The sequence below is a fragment of the Choloepus didactylus genome, chromosome 5, assembly GCF_015220235.1.
Source record: "Choloepus didactylus isolate mChoDid1 chromosome 5, mChoDid1.pri, whole genome shotgun sequence".
Taxonomy (NCBI): domain Eukaryota; kingdom Metazoa; phylum Chordata; class Mammalia; order Pilosa; family Megalonychidae; genus Choloepus; species Choloepus didactylus.
Genome location: NC_051311.1, coordinates 126230586 through 126249367, shown reverse-complemented (window position 1 = coordinate 126249367; position 18782 = coordinate 126230586). Strand labels below are relative to the sequence as shown.

The 18782-nt window shown below is 39.1% G+C and overlaps 1 pseudogene; it reads left to right on the top strand.

The window, feature by feature from the left end:
* The first annotated feature begins 5356 nt into the window (after positions 1-5356).
* LOC119535429 lies at positions 5357-18127 on the top strand (annotated as a pseudogene).
* The last annotated feature ends 655 nt before the right edge of the window (positions 18128-18782 follow it).

The window sequence follows — 18782 nt, the reverse complement described above, 5'->3', positions numbered from 1 at the left end:
GAGAAGATGGAGAAGATGTTATTAGAAAGGACAATGGGAGCCAGTTTGTCAAGAGACTTATATTCCACGATAAAGAGTTTAGATACAGTCCTAGAGAAGACCGGGAGCCCTTAAAAGATTCCAGAAGAGAATAAATCTATCATATTTGTGTCTAAAAAGGAACACTACTTTTGGTAGAAGGAGTTGAGGCCCACGGTAGGTGAGGGATGCTGAGGACCTGCTCCAGGAACAGCCCTAGAGATAATCACGAAAGAGCAGATTTGAAAGGTAATGTGATTTGACAGAAGAAATAGGACATGGGGACTGAAGTTGGAGGTTATCAGAAGATGCCACTTACTCAATATCTAAGAGGATTTATTGAGAGCATTTAACGTGCCAGGGACTATGCTTAGTGCCAAGGATAAAATAGCAAACCCAAATGAATACAGCCCCTGTGTTCTTGTAAAACAGTGGGGAAACGAGAAATATAGTTATTTATTTAATAATCACTCAAGTGCATATATTGCTTTCAGGCTGTAAAAAGTTCTATGAAGGTAAAAGTCAGTTTTGTGACCACTTGTGAGAAAAAAATCTGAGAGAGCCGTGAGGACCTAGCACCTTACATGAGATATGTATGAGGCCTAAGAGTTAACTAAGTAATGGGACATCTGACAATACTCCAGTAGAAAAAGAACACGATCAAAGGGTCTGGCGAGAAGGGAATCTGACACAACCTAACTACAAAAAAAGATTTCTGTGGGTGCCATGATAAAAGGTAATGCCATTCATAGGAAATAAAGGGTAGGAAATAGAAGAAAGATGAAGATCTAAAGGTGGTGGTAGAAGTGTGAAGACACGGAAGGTCCTCTGGCTCGATAGATTATACATAGGGCCCATTTCCCAAAATCTGGAAGCCTGAAGGCGGGCTCCAGAATGGGAAAAGGCCAAAAGCCTTGCACATCTGAAAACAGACTGCAATTTAGATGAGGAATAGTCTCTGAGCTCTTGCTGGGCTCCTTCCGTGCTCCTGTCTCCTGCCTCCTGCCCCTGCTGTTTCCTGTCTAGCTCCCAAAGAAATTGTCCCTTAAAACTAAAGATATGTAAATACACCTCATGGCTTTAGAAAAAAAATGTACCTGAGAACAGTCACGTAGAAGACTACCTTGTATGCTATAAAGACTTGTAGAAATGAGTAGAATAAAACTTTCTTTTGCATGGACACTGAGGACGGAGTTGTGCTCCCCTTCTTTCACATAGAATAAAGTAAGAAAATGTTTCACATTTGGGATGCTGATGTATACAATGTCTGCAAAATCTATATTCAGTTCAGAGTGTGTGGACAGGGCTAGAGATTGAAATTTTGGATTCACTTTTGACACTTTGATTCATGGCAGTAGTGAGGCTGCCCAGGGAATTTACATAGTAACAAAACAGAAGAAGGTCAAGAAGGGAACCCAGAGAAAAACTAATAATTACGAAATAAGCAAAGGAAAAGGAGGAAGTGAAGGAGACAGGGAAAAAAAAAAAAAAAACTGATGGGAGACTGAAAGAGGGACAGTAAAGCAGTGTCATGGAAGCAGGGATTTCCACTGAGAAAATAGTCAATTGGGTCAAATGCTATAAACTGTTGAAGTATAATGTGGTTGAACAAGTCAGAGGTCAAAGCTAACCTTAGGAAAAGAAGTTTTAGTTCGGGCGAGAATCAGAAAAGCCATTGAGGAATGAAGAGAAGGAAAGTTCCATACACATTATCAAACAAACAAACAAAAAAATAGCTTCATTTCTATAGCCCAAATTACGAAATTAGCTGCCCTTAAAATTTTTTTCTTATAAATAAAGTCTCCACTACTTTCCCTGCAAGCTAAGGTTTGCAAAGCCAACTTCCATGAATGGATAAATGATGTGGGGGAGTTTACATTTTTTAAACTAGCTCTTGTTTTTTTGTGATTTCCTTGTAGAAACAAATTTGGTTTGCAGAAAGGCAAATGTTACATAGGGTACGATCTTATACACACAACAGATTCCAGAAAAGCATTTGGTGGTGTCAGTGGTTAGGCAAATATTCTTCCCTTGGTTCCCATACTTTCTGCTGGACTTTCACCGTCTAAGTCTGAACTTGCCCGTGGGGAGAAGCAAAGAATGTGGCAGAAACTTGTGTCGGCAAGTATACGCTAATTTCAAAACAGCACCAAAGAATAAAGTAGGGAGGCTGTGATAATTTTGATGGCATAAAAATTAAATGTCTCCCCTCCCCCCAAAAGTGATTGGTTAATACACATTTAAATAGATTAAGGCTTTTTTAAGGAAATGGAACGATAAGTCTCCACCTGATGATGTACTTTTATAAAAATAGATTTTTAGGAATATTTTAATGCTACACATGCTTCTTAATTAATGGCTTGGTATAAATTTATGCAAAAGAAACAATTGTCCTCCCAGCACCACCAGGTACCAAGCAGGCAAACACGAACACACACACAGACACACACATATACCACAGAAACCAGCAGAAAACTAAGAGGCAAAGCTCAGATGATCTCCTAGCTAGTGATAACAGAGTAGGGCACGTAGCTTATCTCCATCTTAATTATTTTTTAGGTAAATAACCTCTGTAAAAATTTTACTCAAACTTCAAAGAGCTTCATTGTTTAATCCACTAAAACACAGAAAAACTTGGGAGTAAAGACATACGAAATAATTTGAGATAAATATCTAGATTTAGAGTACTGTCCTCATTTTATTGTGAGCAGCACACCTTTGCTCCATTTTGACCCTCAGATTTTATATCATTTTCTTTAATTTATGAGAAAATCTTATAAAACGCTTCCTTTTTTAATATCAGCTTAGCCTCACCTTCAAAACAACAATCCTGGTAATAATAAGAATACCTACCATTTCTAGGGTCTTCTATGTTGCAAAAAAATCTGCAGTAGGTGCTTTACAGATATCATCCCATTTTACAGATGATTGATGTGATTTGTCCAAGATCATACAGGCAGTAACTATAAAGCAGATTTGACATTCAGGTACTAATCTGAAGCCCAAGCTTTCCTCCAACACATTGTAATCAACTGTTATACCAATAGCTAGCAGAAGAAGAATTAGGGACGTATGGTGAAGAAGCACCATGAAAAAATAAAAAATAAATAAATAAAATTTGCACAGGAGGAAAAACAAAACCTGCTAACATGTGTGAACCCAAAGCTTCTTATATGGTTTGCACATTTGTTGCTCTAGCTGAAAATGATTAAATTTTAAAATCTCATTTAAATGTTCACAAAATAATTTTTATTCTGGGATCAGTGTCCACATTACCACCATTTTTATAACTTTCTTAAGCAATAAATTTGGCTTGACCACTCCGATTGAAACTCTCCCTTAGTTCTTGAAATTGGACTAGCTTGTTTTTATTCCGATCTTCATACAAATCTACTCTGATTTCTGTTGCTTCTCTTCTAACCTAGAAAATTCCCCAGAATCTCAGCTGCCACCCCCACCCCCTTTATCTGCCAGGCTAAGCCTCTGAAGTTGGAATAAAAATTCAGCGGTTCCTTGTGCACAACTTGGCTGTTTTGAGGGTAAAAATCTGGTGCTTCACTACACTGTGTACACTCATGTATCATCCCCAGTGTATCATCAATTTTATTATCCAATCACCCATCCTGCAATGTGACACACACTACTAGATGATAAATGGAAAGGAAAAAGATACATTTCAAAGAAGCATTAAAGATATCTCAGTCTTGCTATGGTTGTAGGCAGTAGGGAAATCCCTGCAATGAAAACAGAGGCTATTCTGTTTTGAACTAAGCTTGAGGCTAAAATGACAACAACTGCAAATACTGTCTGCAGCCACATCAAAACACACACCCAAGGTGCACCATGTGAAATAACTGCTGGTAACCTACCCCCACTCAGAGATGATAATCTCACCACCAGGAGTGTTATCTTTGAAGGGCAGAAGTCTAAGTGTTTGGCTAGCCAGGAAAAATATCAGAGACGCTGAGGCTTACTGATCAAAGCAAACTGAAATTCCCTGAAGGAATCAGGATATGAACTAATATACATGCGCTTAAAATGAGGATACACTCAGATTATGTATAACCCCTGGAGATCCCCCACGGGCATCCCAGTCTAGACCACACCCTTTGAGCTCCAAAAGAATCTGCAGAAGTAAGTTTGGCATGGCCCACCCTCTTGTTTGCGGTTTTCAGATTGGAAACCTTGCAATTCCTCACATTTCCTCCAAATCAAGATATTCAGACTCCAAACCCTTTAATCCAATTAAAGAGAGAGATTCGGAATGTCTGAGCTCTTCACCCAGACTGAAGAGTTGTTTTTCAATTAGCATTGTGGATTGAGGAACTTTCTGGCAACAGTAACTGAGTAAACCTAAAAGATGATAAAATAAGCTTTAAAGGAAGAAAGAAGGAAAGAAGGAAAGAAGGAAGGAAGGAAAGAAGGAAAGAAAAAAGAAGAAAGGATGGAAGGACGGAAGGAAGGAAGGAAGGAAGGAAAGAAAGGAAGAAAGAGTTCATTTTAATTAACTTTCAGTAAGACTTATAAGACAGTCTGAACCACAAAAAGTCTGTTTCCAAAGAGCTGCTCTTTTTAATTTTAGCCAGACAGCATGACTCCACTGCCACTTATTAGTACTGATTTTTAAATGCATTGCTTTTTTTAAAAGTAAGTGATTCATAAACAGACTACAATTCTCAGAAAAACCAAGGCAATATTGGCATCCTTAAGATGTTTTAAAGTAATTCACCAAAACAAAAATATGAACATATCTATCTCATCATTGACTGTCTTAAAAATCTAGTACAAGGCCAGGCTACATTTGTACCATTTCCCTAAATGGTACAATAAGATTCACTGGGTTTTTCAACAAGGGACATTCACCCAGTCTCAAGATGTATATAATTAGCCTACAAAACTACTACCTTGATCTCTCCTACATCCCTACATTTGCCATAATAACCTAGCTACAGCATTAAAACAAAACAAAACAAAACACAACAAAAAACTATACATCTATAAATTACATTAATATATTGCTAAATTGAAATAACAGCCATCATGTTGCCATCGGGTTATTTTTCTTTCATTGTCAGTGTGTTCTTTGCACTTTATTTCACCCTAGCAAACTTTTTGGCAATAGGAAATTTTATAAAAGATGAAATCATCTATTAGAAAGATTTTTGCTTATGTTGATAAGATCTTCTTATCCAAACTAGAAATCTTATTCATGTGACAGAGCATTCGCACATAAAAGTGTCCCACCCCGCAAAAAAGGAAAAAAAAAAAAAAAAAGTGACCCAACAGAGGGAGAACTATTCGTATTATTCAGTTCTTGTATTTAGCAGAGTCAGCAACAATGAGTGTTCCAGCCCAGTTTAGCCCTAAGACAGAAGAGCACACCAGGCATGGAAGTGGACCTGGGTTTAATTGGGACTTACCACAGGAGAGGATGCCCTCACGGTTGCGGCCAGCTATAGAAAGTGAACCGCGGGAAAAAGAGAGAGAGGACTGCCAAGATAGGGCAGAGGGTGGGAGGGGTGTCTTATAAAGGCTTGTGGCTTGTGATAACGGAGCTTCTCATGAGATTTGGTTACAACAGGATCTCGGGAGATTTGGTTACTAACAGTGATTAGGGAAGGGAAGCTTTAATGCTTGTCCCTCTGGGCAGGGAGAAGCCTGTTGCCTGGTTATTTAGGTAGCTGTGCATATCTCAGACCCCCGGCCCTTGGTCCTCACAATGAGACTTGTAGCAGTTTTACCCCAAGAATACTGGTTCATTAGCGGACAATTTACTTTTCCCAAATCCTTTCTGAACTATGACCTTACTGAAATCCATAGCTCTTAATGATTATTTTGGTATGTTTTCCCTATGAATTGTCTGAATAATTAGCAACACTAATTATATTTCATTGGCTCTACTGTATATATTTTACTTGAGATAATTATACCCATGGGTGAAAGTTTAATAACTTTCTAAAATAACTTTGAAAAACATATAACCTATATTGATTTCTTTCATATAACCTGTTGGATTTCAAAGAATTAGTAGATATCAATTGGATGTGTGTGAATTCTAATGTTATTAATTTTTTACATTTTGGAATTGCCTGTGAATCTCTCACTATTCACTTACCATTTAAGGACTCATTCGGGAGGCTGTCTGAGGGGCACTGGGGTGAGAAAAGGAGGTTGTCATCTTTGCCAAGAGCATCTGCTCAAGTGCCAGACTTAAGAGTCATGGTCAGAAGCTCCATTTTTTTTAATGCACTTTTGAAAAATGACATAAACTCTTATGTTTTGAAAAATGAAACTTCATTCCTTAAAGGACAACTTTAAGGAAGCACTTAAAGCTACTATTAATATTAATAATTGCCTCTCTCATACACTTTGTCATCTCTTTTGGTCATCGAGGCAGAATGGGTTTAAGGCAACTAGATGACACTGTCCTAGTGCTAGGCTGGCCTGGGCAGCCTCGGAATGGATCCTGCACCTTCAAGATTGCTCAGCTCAAGGGCGATGTTCATTCACCCCACACTTCCCCAGGACCCAGATCTCTCCTCTTAAGATGGCTGAAAAGGCAAGCATCACCTAACCCAGGGTAGAGAAACCATCCCCTCCTGTCTACCAAGGATCTAGAAACAAAAGGAATCTACTCTATTGGTATAAAGGGGCTTGGCCGTGGAATGAGGGAGAGGGAAAAAATTTGGAAATAGCCTAAATTATAAATGAATCCCCTTAATTTTACCCATATCTGTAGAAAAATATTAAAGTATAAAAGAAAAATATAGGCTAATACCAAAGGAAAAACTTCCTCTGACTTAATGGCCACAAACACAGTGTGCTGGCCTCAGTAGTGCCTATCAGTCCCTACCTTACATAAGCTCCAGGCGGTGCTTGCCCCCTGCTCTCCAACCCTCCACCCCTCTCCTCTATGATCTGACTTCCAGCTGCTGGCCCAGGCTCAGTCAATCATTTGTCTGATTTTCCCCTTGATGGTGTGGGGGCTGCTAGAGGTCCTTCCACTCTTGCAAAGAGGAAAACAAGAGAAAAGCAAAGGGCCTTTCCTGATCCAGCCTCAGAGAAAGACACAAGTGATCAGACCAAGAAACCACGCCCTTGCCAACACTGTCTCCTTCCCAAAGCATAATTCCAGTGAGTTATGGTGCAGAGTCAATTTGTAATTTCTCCGTATTACCAAAGACTGTTTTCTGGGTAGCAGGAGGGCCTCAGGATAGGGGTGGGTAAGCATTTATCTCCAAAAAGAGAGTAAGGATAAAGGAAGAGAAAACCCCATCCTGCTGCATTGTGAGTAACTTCACATCATCTTCCAGGCATCTGAAGAAAGTGTGTTTTAGTGTTGTGCTGATTTGTATATATTATGCCCCTCAGAAAAAGCCATCTTCTTTGATACAATCTTGTGGGGGGGGGGCAGAATGAGTAATCTTTTTGATTAGGGTGTGACCTCTTGATTGGATGTTTCCATGGAGATATTGCCCACCCAACTGTGGATAATACCTTTGATTAGATTATTTCCGTGGAGGTGTGGCACCACCCATTCAGGGTGGGTCTTGGATGATTTACTGGAGTACTTTAAAAAGAGCCACAAAGGCCCAGATGCTGCTGCAGCTGAGAAACATTTTGAAGATAGCTGTTGAAAGATGACACTGACATTTTGGAGAATGTCATTTTGAAACACAACCTGGGAGCAAGCAGATACCAGCGACGTGCCTTCCCAGCTAACGGAGGTTTCTGGGTCACCATTGGCCTTCCTTCAGTGGAGGTATTCTATTGTTGATGCCTTACCTCAGACACTGTTATTGCCTTAAGACCATAAAATAAACCACCTTTATAAAAGCCAATCCATTTCTGGTATTTTGCATAATGGCAGCATTAGCAAACCAGAACAAGTGTCTTTGGGGATCTAGATTTCAAAGACCAAACAAAAGAGGTGGAATCAAGGAGTTCACACCTCTCCCTCTTCAATCCTTAGTTCATAACATGTATACTTTCATAGATAACAAAAGAAGAATCTGAATAACTAAATAGATGTTGACTACTTGAGGAATTCTGACTTGAGTTTGATTCTCAGGACTTGATAATCTGTTCATCCCAGACTGAAGTTAGGTATTTCCTCAGGGCCCAGAGACTGTGAGATTCTCAGAGCATGCTGAACTGGAAGAATTTTGAAGCTTCTGTATCACACAGATGAAATATTCCTCACCAATCATTTTGGGAGTTTGTTATTTTGTTCTGGAAAATCACTCCAGTGGGGTTTTTTTAGCTATATAAGCCCCTCTTGATAAATAGCAGAGCTTCAGATTTTAGCTCCAAAGAGCTAAAATTCCTTTAGGATGAAGCCCCCAATAATGATCATAATGGAGGCAGATCTGCATCTCTGCAGGTCAGACTATTTTTGAGGAAAATATGCTTACCCAGGAAAGGGATCAGAACTGATGCCAAGGCATCTACCCAACCTCCGAGTCTGGATTTTGTGAGGGAGTTGGTGAGATTCAGAGGGCAGTCACACCCTTTTTATGTGATACAAGAACACAAGCAAACCTGATCTTGGGCATGGAGTGCAAAGAAAGATCTGGATTCTTGTTTTTTGTTTTAGTTTTTTGTTTTTTTTGTTTTTTTTTTTTTTTTTTTTTGTATCTGGTCTGTTTACTGAATTACTACTAATTCTAATTCAGTTAATTATTAGTGTACAATCATATCATCTGCATTTAAGGATAATTTTTCCTCATTCTTTTTAAATGCCATACCTCCTCTATCTCTTATTACTGCAGCTGTAGAACAGCACCTTTTACAATTAGTATGAATGATAAAGAGTGTTGAACTTTTGAGCAGTTCTTAGAAATATGGATTTGAGGACAAAATGCCCAAGAGAGAACGCTTTAGTTTGCTGGGCTGCTGAAAGCAGATCCCATTAAATGGGTTGGCTTTTAACAAAGGGAACTTAATAAGCTTGCAAGCTTACAGTTTTGAGGCTGTGAAAATGCCCATATCAAGTCATCATCAGGTCTGTGCTTTCTTCCTGAAGACTGGCTGCCTGCGATCCTGGACTCCTCTGTCACATGGGCAGGCACATGGTGGCATCTGCTGGTCTCTCCCTTCTCCTCTGGGTTTTGTTGCTTTCAGCTTCTTGCTTCTGTGGCTTTCTCTCTGTATTCATCCCATTTATAAAGGACTCCATTAAGAAGATTAAGACCCACCCTGGGCCATGCCTTAACTGAAGTAACTTCACAAAAACCTATATACAATAGTTTTACACCTGCAGGAATGGATTAGCTTTAAGAACATGATTTTCTGGGGTACACATAGTTCCAAACCACCATACAAAGCAATGAATAACTATTGTAGCAGTTTAGGTATAATGCAATGAGACATGTAATAGGATGATTGCTAAAAAAATATACAGAAAGAGAAATATCCAAAGAAGAATTTACACTTAAAGAATTAACCAAATGGGGAAGATGATCAGCAACGAAAATGACTTCAAGATTTTTAACATGTACTATGGTGGACTAGTGAACAGTAACCAGAATTTCAATATTTTTTATTGACAATGAAATGTCATAGAAGCTAGAAATCTGAAATGAGGATAAAAAAGGTAAATTAATCCTGCTTCCTAGCTTATAAACAGCTCTATATACGCAGATCAAAAGAAATTAGCACATTTTAAATATTCTACCATATCTCCACGATCTCATACACTCTTGCTAGGAGTATTAAACCTCATAATAATTGACATTTTTATAAAATAGTCAAACTATATGAAGCAACTATTAATATGTTGTATGTAGAAATGACCCCTAGGATAATGCTGAGAGATTGTTGACAGTAAAGTTCTAAAAATAGTTACAGTTTACAAAATCTTTTCTATGATCTAAGTTGATCATCAAAATCCATCCTTTATTCCCTTACAAATCCCAGTCTAGCAGACCTGATCCATCAGTTGTCTCTGCGTGCAATATGCTGTTTCACCATTCCATGTCAATACAACATTGCCCTTTCCCAAGGTGGCCTTCCATTCTTGTTCATCCGGTGATGATTTTAACAGATGCAACTTAAGTTCCCTTATGTTGCTGCTATTAAAATGCTGTCAAGTATTCAGTGTAAACAAGATCCTTCTTCTAAAGCAGGGGATTTTAAGTGGCAGAGGAGAAATAGGCATGCAGGCAGGAAATTCCCAGAGACAGGAGACTTCAGTCATGTAAGAAAGTGTTAAGTGTAGCTTTCACATAAAGGCCACATGGAATAGGTAAAATGGAGATTGGGCGGAAGAGCTGGCTTAAACCAGCTCTGTGCTGAGGGGAAAGAAAGAGAGAGAGAGCGCCATAACATAAGTCTAGAATCAGCGCCAGTTCCTTATATGGGAAAGATAACTAGGGTTATTGGAATGTAAAAGGATGTGGGGGTATGGTCAAAGGCAGGGACTCTCGGAGAAACTTTTGAACTAGTTAACTCTCTGATAGGCTGTACAATTCAAAATTTCAAAGGCAGTTGAGTTAGCTCTCTCAGATATGCTGTAACCTCTGGAGTACCCAGCCAATGGGGAAACAGGGGAGGGGCATGCGTATTAGGTGTAGGATATAACTATCACCATGTTCTTTTTTTTTTGGTGCACCTGCCATGTGTCTGGCTGTGCATCTGTTCTTGCAAGATCCTGAATAAATTCTTTTCTCCTCTACAACCAGGTGAGCATTTTTAAGGTGTAATGCTTATTTCTAACAAGTCACTAATCCCTTCCTGAGCAAATGGGTAGATCAGATGATATTTTAGTTTCCTAGGCTGCTGAAGCAAACATCATGAAATGGGTTGGCTTAAACAATGGGAATTTATTAGCTTACAGTTTTGAGGCTAAAAGAAATTCCAAATCAAAGCATCATCAAGGTGATTCTTTCTCCCTGATGACCAGCATTCTGGGGCTGACTGCTGGCAATCCTTTGCTTCTCTGTCACATAGCAAGGTGTGTAGCAGTGTCTCCTGGCCTCTCCCTTCTCTTCCAAGTTCAGTTGATGTCCTGCTTCTTGCTTCCTGTGGCTTTCTCTCTCTTTGACTGAATTGCATTCCACTTACAAAGGACTCCTGTAATAGGAGTAAAAGCCATCCTGATTGAGCTGGATCATACCATAACTGAAGTAACCTCACCAAAAGGACCTACTTACAATGGGTTCACACCCAAAAGAATGGATTAAATTTAACAACATTTTTCTGGGGTACATACAGCTTCAAACCACCATAGAAGATCAGGGAGCATACCAGCAGCACAGTATCACAGCCATCTTGTGCACCCACGGGAAGCCACTGTGTCAAATTTTAGGAAACTACTACTGATGATACTGATTCATCTGCCCTGCATCCTTCCCCAAAAACAAAATCAAAACTGTTCCTTTAGCCCTTTCTATTGACTTCCACCAACCCACAAATCTTTCCCATCCTTAGCCAAACTCATTTCTCTTGTTCCAAGGAGGAAAAGCAGTGATTCATATTGCTTGCAAAGGCAAACAATAGTGGAAGTTACAATTCAATTTTTTTCCTCCAGTCTCAGTTTTATAGATTATTCTCTTGTCCAAGTAGAAATTTTAAAGGGCACAAAATAAAATCTTATGAAAATTTTTTAAACCTTATGAAAAAAATAACATCAAATGAGGCAAACCACAAATAATTATATTTGTAAAACTATACCACTGAGGTTTTCAACATCATGTCTATTGTGAAGAAGGAAGTAATCCAAAAAGTCAGTAACTGCTCTTTGTAAAATATTTTTTTCACTTTAGTAAAGTGAAAATGTTTTCAATAAATGCAATTTAAGTTCCCTTACATTGCACCTATTAAAATTCTACCAAGTCGTTCGTGTAAACAAGGCTGCTGTTACACACAATTTTTTTCCTAATTACATACCCTCATTTTTATTCTGACATTCTATTTCCTTTTTCCAACTATCCTGTTCTTTTCAAATGATCAGGGGTCATTAAGACAGTGGAATGGGGAAGAGGGAGGGGACCTAGACTATACTGATTGGATAAAACCAATTTTAGGCCCCCTTTTTAGCCCTCAAAGAGGTTACTATCTGAAAAATTAATAGCTGTTGGAAATGGTCTTATCTCAGACTTTGATCTAATTTTGATAATGCTAGACAAAAACACACACTGAGTGGTGGTTTGAAACTGTATATACCCCAGAGAATCATGTTCTTAAAGTTAATCCATTCCTGGGGGTGTGAACCCACTGTAAGTAGGACCTTTCGATGAGGCTAATTCAGTTAAGGCATGACCCACCTCAATCTGAATGGGTCTTAATCCTCTTACTAGAGTCGTTTATAAGAGAATGAAATTCAGACAAAGAGGAAGAAAGCCAGGGAAGCAAGAAGCTAAAAGCAATGAAACCTGGAAGAGAAGGGAGAGACCAGCAGATGCTACCATGTGCCTTGCCATCTGACAGTGGGACAAGTATCTCTGACAGCCAGTCTTCGGAAAGAAGGCATTGCCTTGATGATGCCTTGACTTGGGCATTTTCCTGGATTCTAACCGTAAGCAAATAAATTTCCATTGTTTAAGCCAACCCACTTCATGTTATCTGCTTTCAGTAGCCTAGGAAACTAAAACATGCTGCGTCTATTCTTATTTGCTTACCCCATTCACTCTAACATCTGCAAGAAAATGGATTATGAAATAAATTTCTCTGGCATAGTTTTTGAGAAGTGATTTTTCCCTTTTTTCAGTTTCGGGACATTGGTCTTGGGTAACTTCTCTGAGACCGTGCTCCCGTATGCAGCAGTTGGTCTTACTGAATTTGGTTGCCTTTAACCAGGTCCAAATGTCCATTTTCAGTGAAGTTTCCCTGCAGGTACTTCCAAATCACTAAAAGCAGGTAACAAAAGAATGCCCCTGTCATTTATACCTCTGTTCAACAAACATTTTATTGATAGTGTTATGTTAGTTTCAATATGAAAGTGGCAATTCTGTATTCAATTAACAGTGAACTTATTGTGTCCAGTGTACTAAAATCCCTTAGCTCCCCCTGTAGGAAGCTAAGTTCTCCTTACTAAAGTACTTACTAAATTCTCCTTACTCAAGTAGGGAGTAAAGGAATACAAATTCATACATGAGCTCAATTCCACAGCAGTGAACAAAATAATGGTGGATAATTATCGTCCCCCCCAAGTAAAGGTCAGAGATCGACAAAACAGGATTGTTCATATTTGTACAATAGACTGATAGAATAAGGCAACTAAGAACAAACCTTTACTATTTCATGGAAGACACAACAGTCAATATTTAAAAAAAAAAAAACAAAAAAACACCTCATCTCTGCTATTGATCATTCTTTCTATTCTCCTTATCCCTACCCAGTTAAGTACTGTCATCAGCAAGGGCTCTCATGGATGAAGTAAATACCCAGCTTAAATTTGAATCTCATTTAGGCCAGGTATTTATCATGCATTATTCAGTCATCCATTCATAAAAATTATTAAACACCTAATATATACTAGAAAGAGACAATTTGTCTCTTTATTATTTACCCTTTGTGGTTTGGATGTATTATGTCCCCCAAAATGCCGTGTTCTTTTTGATGTAATCTTGTGGGGGCAGGTGTATTAGTGTTGATTAGGTTGGAATCTGTGGATTAGGCTGTTTCCATGGAGATGTGACCCACCCAACTGTGGATAATACCTTTGATTAGATTATTTCCATGGAGGTGTGGTCCCACCCATTCAGGGTGGGTCTTGATTTAATCACTGGAGTCATATGAAGGAGCTCACAAACAGAAGGACCTCAGAGCAGCTGCAGCTGAGAGACACATTTTGAAGACAGCCATTGAAATCTGACGCTGACATTTTGGAGAACGCCATTTTGAAACACAGCCTGAGAGCTAGCAGATGCCAGCCATGTGCTTCTCCAGCTAACAGAGGTTTTCCAGACACCATTGGCCTTCCTTAGGTGAAGGTATACTTGTGTTGATGCCTTAATTTGGACATTTTCATGGCCTTTAGACTGTAAATTTGTAACCAAATAAACCCCCTTTATAAAAGTCAATCCATTTTTGGTATTTTTCATAATGTCAGCATTAGCAAACCTGAACACACTGAAATAGAGGATCAGACCTGTACACAAGTATCTACAAGTCAGTGAGATAAGAGCCATAATCAGAGCATCACATGTAAGCTTTGTACTAAGGTACAAAGTATTATGGTGGCACAAATACACAAATGGCATGATCAATTCTATTTGGCTGGGAAAAGGGAGGAGATTTAAAGCTTTAGACACATATATGCTGATTTCCCCTTCAAGTCAGACTGATCTGTCCTTCATAGCTTTTATATACCTATCTTCACAGTCACTCTGTCATCATGCCATTACAGAACACTGCCACAAAATATATAAACTATATAAACAGCCTCCTAAGTGTTTCCATGCTATTCACCTTTCTTTTGCTCAATCTATCTTAAACATCACTGCAAGTTTATCTTCCAGTATCACTGTTTTTTCATGTCTACTCATTGAACAAAATTTTCAATGTCCCCAACCCCATCAGACAGATACACAATCTGTATATAGAAATGAGGCTGAATACATGGTTTCAAGATCACTACAATCTAGTTCACTCTTTTTTTGTTATGAGTTATATCATCACACAGAAGAATGCATTGTGATGCATGTCCATTTTTTTTATAAACTTTAAAACAATTTCTCTGTAACCACAAGTAAAATCAAAAAACAGAACCAGCACCCCAAAAGACCTCCCCCCACACACAGTTTGCATTTTCTCCATCGCAATTCTCTCCCTCCCTGCTGATATTCTGACTCTGCTGTTAATCATGATCTTGCCTTTTGTGGCAGACACTTGTGGTGCCCTGTGCCACAAACCCTCAGCCCACCTCTGGTTCAATCAAAGCTTACATGTGAGGTCAGGTTTATGCTAATATTACTGCACCTGAAGTGTTTGCCTCATGCCTCTCAAATTTTCTGCCTTAAGACTTTCTCCAAGCCTGCTGAGTGTGTGCAAAAAAGTACAGGAGGTAAGAGGGGAGGGAGTCAGCACACCAAGGGACAGCCTTTCCCAGGAAGGGAGTGGGAGCTGGTGGATAAATGCCCCAGCTTCCTGTCCTGGTAGGCAGTCTGTCTAATCCTCAGAGGTCCTCGTGTAATATAACACATGCTGATTTCAGTAGCGACCTGGGAAACACACCCTTATATTGACCTGTTTTCTTTCCCTTCTTACTTTCCTTACTCCCATATCCTACTTCCCATATAAAACTCTCTGCCATAGTCTTTGTCTGATGTTCTGCATTCAGGGAAATCTAAACTAAGACATCTTTCTTATTAATATTACCACTTATTAATATGTAGTGCTAACCAATAAATTTAGCTTTGCAAAATTTTGAACTTTATAAAATGGAAACTTACAGTATGAGTTCCATTGTGTCTTGCTTCTTTCATTCAACATTATGTTTGTGAGCTTCATCTATGTCGTTGGGTAGAGTTGTTTAGTTTATTCATTGCTATGGATGTTCAGCAGGAGATGGAAGATTTTTCTCAAATGAACTAACCAGCCCAAGAAAAAAGATATAACGATATTATCTAGTGTTTCCCCAGTGAAACAGTCAAGCCATACCATCTTACAGAAAAGCTCATAATCAGCAAGCCTTCATGAAAACACCCGTATCTTGCAATCAGCTACTTAGTACCATACTTGTTAATATAAACAGACAAATCAAAGATTACTAAGCTTTTAAGGTCAAACTCTAACATCAAAGATAAAAATCAAAGTGAACCGAAAGAAAAAGTATTTTGGAAAAAACAGAGCTAGTGCAAGGAAATAAAAACTTCACAAAACCTATTATTCAAAAAAATAAGAGAAGATATTATATCCATAGAACCAGAACAAATTTTTTTTTTTAAATATCAGTAGACAAAGCAATCCAAAATAACTCTTGCACCATAAAATATGATGGTAGATGTTAAAAGCTGAATAGAATGATTGGGGGATAAAGTTAAAGAATACACCAGAAAGGAGGGATGGGGATGGGGATGGGGATGGGGATAGAATATTGAAGAACCTGAGTTTTCAGACTGAGGTGCTACACCTATCTACCCAAACAATGAAGGAAAAGAAACCCTTAGTGGAAACCCACAACCTTGAAAATGCAACAATATCACAACAAAGAAAAAACTATTCTAGAAAGCAAAAGTATGTCACATACAAAAGATCAGGAATCAGAATGGCTTTGAACTGTTTAATATCAGCATTAGAAGACCACAGAAGGAAAACTATATTCTGGTTGGTCCTAAGAGGGCCACACATCTTCCTAGAAAAAGGAGGAGCAAAAGGAGGAGAGAAAAGAGGAAAAGAACAAGAAGAAGAACTAAAAGGAGCACAAATCAAATCACATTTGACCCACACCTTTAGAATTAGGAGACAGAGAATACCATGAATTCAAACTCCCTTTATATAAAAACATAAGTACCAATTCAAGCCGAGCTCCCACCTCCGTTTCAAAACCATGAGTATGGAGGCTGGGGAAGGAGAGGCTTTAAATATTCCATGTAGAAGAAGAAAGGAGGGAACTTGGTGCAGAAAGAAATAAGAACAGACAGAACTCAGAAAAGCAGAGAAATCAAAATTAAACAACTCCATTTCCCTACAGCATTGGTCTCAGCACTATCCAATCTTGGACCGATTAGGACAAGTTTAACCAGACAAGGATTGTGACCAAACTTCACCAAGCCATTCCTGGGTTTTTCCCATAGTAATTCTCTGTTTATTTGTATTTTTCTCAATGATGAAACCATCAGAACCATTTCTGTGCCTTATTTAGCAGGACCAGATAAAAATATAAGCCTCAGTGCAAATGCAGAAAGACATCCTTCCTCTTTGGACCTACTCACCCCTGGCACTGCTGGTCCCCATGTTCATTCTCACTGATTATGTCTGCTACAAGTCAGTTATCATCTTAGAAGGCATCAGCTTCATCGTGACCTGGGTGCTGCTCATATTTGGTCAAGGATTAATAGCCATGCAGGTGTTGGAGGTCACCTTTGGCTTGGTCTCTGCCACCGAGGTGGCTACTATGCCCACAGATACAGTGTGGTCAGCCTGGAACGTTAATGGAGAGTGAGCAGCTACTGTAGATGGCCTCCGTGCTGGCCAGGTGCTGGTGTCCCTGGCCAGCCTGTGTACTTTTACCTCAATGTCATATCCTTGGCCTCTTTCTCTGTGGCCTTCCTTTTCTCCCTTTTTCTGCCAATGCCCAAGAAGAACATGTCCTTTCATGCAAAACCCAGCAAAGAAGCTCCTCAAAGCCAGCAGGAACAGATGCGGTCTTAGATGACCCCTGTAAGATCACCAACCAGTCCACCAAGAGTCTTTCAATGTTTCAGGTCCTGTGGATGACGGCCAGTTGAGCAGCCCAAAGCCACAAAATATGGCTTTGAGAGTTCTTACACAGTGGTTTCAAGTTTTGAGGGAGTGCTACTCCTCAAGGCATCTTTTTTACTGGGCCCTCTGGTGGGCTTTATCTGTGGTAGGTGTTTACCAGGTTTTGAACTATATTCAAATCCCATGGGATTACAAGGCACCGTTCCAAAGTTCTACAATATATAATGGAGCAGTGGAAGCCCTTGCAACCTTTGGAGGGGCCATGGCAGCCTTCTCAGTAGGCTACATGAAACTCAACTGGGGTCTTTTGGGAGAGCTGGTTTTGGGGATCTTCTCAGCAGCAGGTGAGGGCTCTCTATTTTTCATACATTACACAACTAATATTTGGGTGTGCTATGCTGGTCTTTTGATATTCAAGTCAAATTACATGTTTTGTGTAACCATAGCAGCATTTCACATTGCAGTTAACCTGAGCGTGGAACACCACGCCCTGGTGTTCAGAATCAACATCTTCGTTGCCTCAGTGATCCAGACTATACTAACTGTGACCATGGTTGGCACCCAAGGCCTGGGGCTTCCAGTCAGCATTCAGTTTTTGATTTATGTAAGTTATTTCTCAGTCATTGCTGGAATTTTCCTAATGAGAATCATTTACATAATCTATTCAGCCAAATGCAGGAAGAAAGAATGTCATTCTCCTACTGACCCAATGCCTGATATGAGCACAGTAAAACGGTTTTAATCCAGTCTCACCTAACATGGAAACAGAGGAAGGTGACTGAAAATATATGGTGCTTTGCGTATGTACTCAGATGTTTTAATGTTTCGTCCTAGGTTAAGATACTGTGAAAATGGGGAGTGGATGCTTAATGTGTGCAGAATTTTTAACTAGGTTGAATTTAAATGTTTGGAAACAGATAGAGGTAATGGTAGCACAATATGGGTGGTGTAATTAGCAGCACTGAATTATGAGTGTGATTGTGGTTGAAAGGGGAGGTTTGGAATTGAGTTTGTCACTAGAAGGAAACCTAGAGGATAAAGCATGGGACTGTATAGCACAGTGAACCCTAGGATGGAAGATGACGGTGATTAAAAGTACAAATATAAAAAGGTTCTTTCATAATCTAGAACAAATGTATGTCACTACTATAAGGAGTTAATAATAGAGTGGTATATGGGAAAAAATGCACCTATTGCAAACTATGGATTATAGTTAAAAAGTAATATTTTAATATTCTTCCATTAATAGTAGTAAATGTACCACATCAGTGCTAAGAGTCAGTGGTGATGGGGGATAAGGAGTATGGGATGTTTTGGGTTCGGTTTTTTTGTTTCCATTTCAAAAAATATGCTTTGTTATTTTGGTTTGCTTTTCTTTTTAAGTAATGAAAATGTTC